This window comes from Hippopotamus amphibius, chromosome 1, assembly GCF_030028045.1.
Source record: "Hippopotamus amphibius kiboko isolate mHipAmp2 chromosome 1, mHipAmp2.hap2, whole genome shotgun sequence".
Taxonomy (NCBI): Eukaryota; Metazoa; Chordata; class Mammalia; order Artiodactyla; family Hippopotamidae; genus Hippopotamus; species Hippopotamus amphibius.
Genome location: NC_080186.1, coordinates 134372260 through 134377731, shown reverse-complemented (window position 1 = coordinate 134377731; position 5472 = coordinate 134372260).

Sequence of the window (5472 nt, the reverse complement as noted above, 5' to 3'; positions counted from 1 at the left end):
AACTGCTATAATTTATCCTCTTTGTTTTTTTACTCTATAGAAAATAGCGTGTTATCAAAGGATATAAAGGAAAAAAAAAGAAACTTCAGGGATTCTTAATTCCCTGGTACATATAATTTTTGTGTATATATACACACATATAATATATATTTTTAATTCTAAACTTTATAAATACTTTTTTCCTGTAAATGATTATAGCCTGGTCTATAACTTAATTTCATGTAGACGTTAAGTGGGTGTATTAATCGAGAGAAGAGAGATTTAATTTGAGGAATTGCATTTTGTAAATAGGGAGTCTGACAAGTCCAGAATCTACAGAGTGGGCTTGGCAGGCTGTAGACTCAGAGAAGAGCTAATGTGACAGTTCAAGTCAAAAAGCTGTTTGCTGCAAAAGTTTCCCTTGTTCAGGGGCGGTCAGCCTTTTGTTTTATCCAGGGCTTCAACTAATTGCACGCATAGGCCCACCCACATTCTGGAGGGAAATCTGCTTTACTCAAAGCTCACAGATTAAAATGTTAATCTCATTCAAAAGCACTCCCAGAAACATCTAGAATAATGTTTGACAACATATCTAGGCTTCTTGGCTCAGCCAAGTGGACACATACTTAACCATTACAGCGGGTTAACTAGGTAAGTCTATTGAAATATATTAGGCAAAAGGAAACTGCCTGTCACTTCTGAATAAATCAACTAATAAACTTTTAATTTGCTACAAAAAGTATACTCTAAGAAGTTAGAAATTTCATATTAAATAATATTTCTTATAAAAAGAAGTAGCTGAAGGCACTAGAGAACAAATAATTTTAACCTGAGGATAATAACATGAATGACCACCATATTCCTTGCATATTACAGAATGTAGGTCAATTCCTTCCAACATTTGAGTTTTATCATGAGTTATGTGCTAGTGGTGCAAAAGTAAGCCTCCAGAGCTCACAGTTTAATAGACCCACATAGATGAGTAATGCTGGTTGGTGGTACTACTAGTAATAATAGTTGCATCTAACATTTGAATAAATCGAATAAATCTAACGTGCCAAGCACTCTTTTAAGCCCTTTCACGTATTACCACATTTAATCCTCCCAACATCTCTGTGAGCTAGATATTATACCTTACCGATCCTCATTTTACAGATGAAGAAATCAAGGTCTCAAAGAGATTAAATTATTTGTCCAAGGTCACAAGTGTTAGTAAATGATGAAAAAAAAGGATAGTGGTAGATGTTGTAATAACGTGTACAGGGTGCTGTAGGAACAGAGAAGGAAACAAATTGCGTCTGGGGCCTTTTTTATTTTCATCATTTCTAAGCTGAGATTTCAGAGGTTTCCTAAGGCACAGAGAATAGCATTACAGGTGGAAGAAATAGCTGTTCAACCAATAAAGATATGAAACAACATCTCTAATTCAGCAAACTGAAGACTTTGAAATAGCTGGATGTGAAGAGCAGTAACAGTAAATTGAATCTGAAGAGATAGCTAGGAGTGAAATCACAAAGAGCGTGAGTTAGGGAAATCTATTTTACAAACAGAAACTTACAAAGACTTATAAACATTGAGCAACCATCATTGAAGGTTGAAGAATAGGGATGACAAGAGAAACTTATCCATCCAGCTTCTGCCTTATCACCTGTTGGAACTGAAGCAATTCTGTTGAGTCTTGAGTCTTTTAGGAATATATTTTGAAAAATCACCACACTAAATGATGAGAAGCAACTGAATAATCAATATAAGCAAAGCAATTACTGCACAAATTTAAATGCTTGAATAAATTATTTAATTTACGAGGGTGAGTCAAAAATTATCCGCACTCTGGCTGTAGCATTTATTTTAATTAACTTTTAGAAAAGATAAATACATCATTTTTTCAACATAATCTCCTTGCTTTTCAATACACTTTGTCCATCTGTCAACAAGTTTTTGTATTCCCTCATTAAAAAATGTTTTAGGCTGAGCTGTGAGCCACAAATGCACCACTGTCTTCACTTCATCAGGAGTGAATCCGGCTCCTTCTTGAGGGCTAACACTGGTGGGACCTTCCTTTAACTTCTCTATCCATTCATACATACTTCTTCACAACAAAACACTTTCTCCATACTGCACACAAAGTCTTCGATAAATAAGGGCACCAGGTACACCCTCAGACCACAAAAAACCGAATCACTGCACGCTGCTCTTCTTTCATGCAAATCACAAGTAGGGCATCCATTTTTGCTCACACTGCAGTTACAAAGGAACTGATGTAACATTCACATCTGCACAGCAGTGACTGGGGAGACAGTAGCCTCGAATGGAAAGTGCTGATAAGACAGTGCAGCCAACAGAAGTTTTAATATAACCAGAGTGTGGATAATTTTTGACTCAGCCTTGCATTTTCAGTAAACACACTCTGGAGGCATAATTAATGGAAAATGAATTCAGGAAAAGATAATAACGGAGGCAGAAAAGACTAGTTTGGCCATTTGGTAGTCCAGGTAGGAAATACAAGTATGAACTGAGGCAATGGCAGCGGGAATGGTGGCTGGATTTTAGATATGTTTAAAGGAGCAAAGTGGTCAAGAGTTGTTGGCAAAATAGGATGTGGTACTCTGGGGGAAAGGGATATATCTGCTATATGTGGAGAAGTGGTGTTGGTAACAGAAAATAGGAGTGGAAGGTATTTCCATTTTGATGAGCACTTTTATTCAGGTACCTGTGGGGTGTCCATGTTGGGGTCAAGGGAAGTGTTCACGTATGTTTACATAACCAAAAATCACTCTGGTTTTCAAGCCTTTAATTTTACAAGGAAAATGTAAAACTAACATGACTGTTCTAGGAGGCACTTTTTCTCCTCATCATTATTCAAAAAGTGGCGTTATGGTCAAATGTTTATAGTCATAGCCTTAATTTATTCAGTTTTCACTGATTAGACATAATGAGCCCTGTGTATGGGCCTAGAACAAAGATGACAAAGTTTTTTCTCCTCTAGTAAGGTATTGATGGAAGGGAGCTAATGTTTATTAATTTGCTAGGTGATTTACCTGTGTTATGTCTCTCAGTACTACCTAGTTTAGCATAATAGTTACTATTGTAGCATCTGTAGTTAGACTACTTGAATTCAAATCTTTACTTTGCCACATAAATGTTATACTTGAGCAAGTTTATGATAGAGAATAGTTTGTTTAGGTAATCCTTTAATATTTTAGTTTTTTTAGAATTATGTAAAATTTGTGTATCCAGGAAATCTAGCTTCTAGCACTGTTTCCTTCTCCCACCAGGAACCATTTCAATTTCCTGGTTTATTTTTCCTTTTTTTTTCCTTTCTACATAATAGATATAGATAGTGGGTATATAGAATCTCCATTCTTTTTCTTAAATAAAAGTAAAGCAGTGGGTAATATCAGAGAAGAATTGTGGATAGGAAACAGCAAAAGCCTGTCCCTCCACAAAATCAGCCAATAAACTGACAAGGACACTAAGAACCAAATTTTTTAGACTCTGGAAACTAATCAAGGGTTTACAGCAACAAGGTGAATCAAGAAAAATCAGCTGAGTCTTGCTGGCATCTCAGACAATCTCTGATGAAGCACCAGCTGATCACTAAGCTAATGGAATGGAGATTTCAAACCTTACAAAATTTGTTTAGAAAAGTCATTTTTAAAATTGGAGCAATGACTACAACCAGCAGCAACAACAAACTAGGGAGGGAGGAGAGTCTGATTTCTAGCATGGTCACATTATAATTCTCAAAGTGTTCAATTTTCAACAAAAATTACAAGACATGCAAGAAACAAGGATGTAGGAGCCATACATAGGAAAAAAATTAATAAACTGTCCAGGAGGAAGCCCAGACATTGGACTTACTAGACAAAACTTTAAATCAACAATTTACCATATACTCAAAGAGTTAATTGAAAGCATGGACAAAGACCTAAAGGAAACCATGAAAACAATGCCAAGTAGAGACTATCCACAAAGAGACAGAAATTATTAAAAGAAGCTAGATAAAAACTCTGGAGTTGAAGAGTACAATAACAAATGAGAAACTATAGAGATTCAACAGCAGATTTGACCAATTGAGATTACTTAGGCTAAAGAACAGAAAAGAATGAAAAAAATGAACAGAGTTTAAGAGACCTACTGGACACTATCAAACATAGCAACATATGCATAATAGGAATCCCAGAAAGAGGAGAAAGAAAGGGGCAAGAGCATATTTGGAAAAAAGAAAAAAGAAAAATAAAGAAAATTGCAGTCCAATATCCTTGATGGACATAGATGGAAAAATCCTCAACAACATATTAACAAACTGAATTCAATATATTCTAAGGATCATACAAAATGATGGGATTTATTCCAGGGATGCAAGGATGGTTCAACATCTTCAAATCAGTCAGTGTGATACACCACATTAATGAATGATAAAAATTACATGATCATCTCAATAGATGCTGAAGAAGCATTTGACAATGAAAGCAAAAATAAACAAGTGAAACTACATCACACTAAAAAGCTTCTGCACAGCAGATGTAACCATCAACAAAATGAAAGGCAACCTGCTGAATGAGAGAAAATATGTGCAAATCATATGTCTGATAAGGGGCTAATATCCAAAATATATAAAGAACTTGTACAATTCAATAGCCGGGGTGGGAGGGGGGGAGAAAAGTGATCTGATTTAAAAATAGGCAGATCTGAGTAGATATTTTTCTAAGGAGGACATACAGATGGCCGCCATGTTACTTAGCAACATCACCCAGACATGTAAGCTCTCTCTCCAGTTCCCTTCTTTCCCAGGAGTTCCCTTGCTCTCACCTTACAGATGGTGGCTCCTAACCTATAGCCTCTTATGCTATGAGGAATAAGGATAGTCTTGTGCTGTGAGGAACTTCCTCTCTCAGGCAATCCCGTCCAAGTGCCATGCAATAAAGCTTACTGTGTGTTACTGCCTTTCGTGGTCTTACCTTTTTCCATATTAGCCTCCAAATCCCCAAGATCCCTTATAAACATGAATTTATGTATCAGGAAGGACATTATATAAAGGTAAAAGTGTTAATCTGTCAAGATGATGGAGCAATTCTAAACATATATGCAGCTAACAAGACAGCCTAAAATTATCTAAAGCAAAAACTGAATTTTGAAACTTGCCTATGAATTCCACATGAATGAAATCTCAATGAAAGTCCAAGCAGGCTTTATTGTAGAAATTAAAAATGTGATTCTAAAATTTATATGGAAATGCAAAGAACTGACATTGCCAAAGAAACTTTTAAAATGAAGAATAAAGTTGGAGAACAGCTACTACCTGATTTTGAGAATTACTATAAAATTGTTGTAATCAAGGTAGTGTAGAGTTGGTGTCTCTGTCTGCTGGTGGGCAGGGCTGGAGGCTCGGGGTCCTTGGGCTGGTGCCTGTCCACTAGTGTGGGCCAAGCTGGGTCCTAGGGTCTCTGACTACTGCGCCCTGGGGTCCTGGGCTAGTGCCTGTGCACTGGT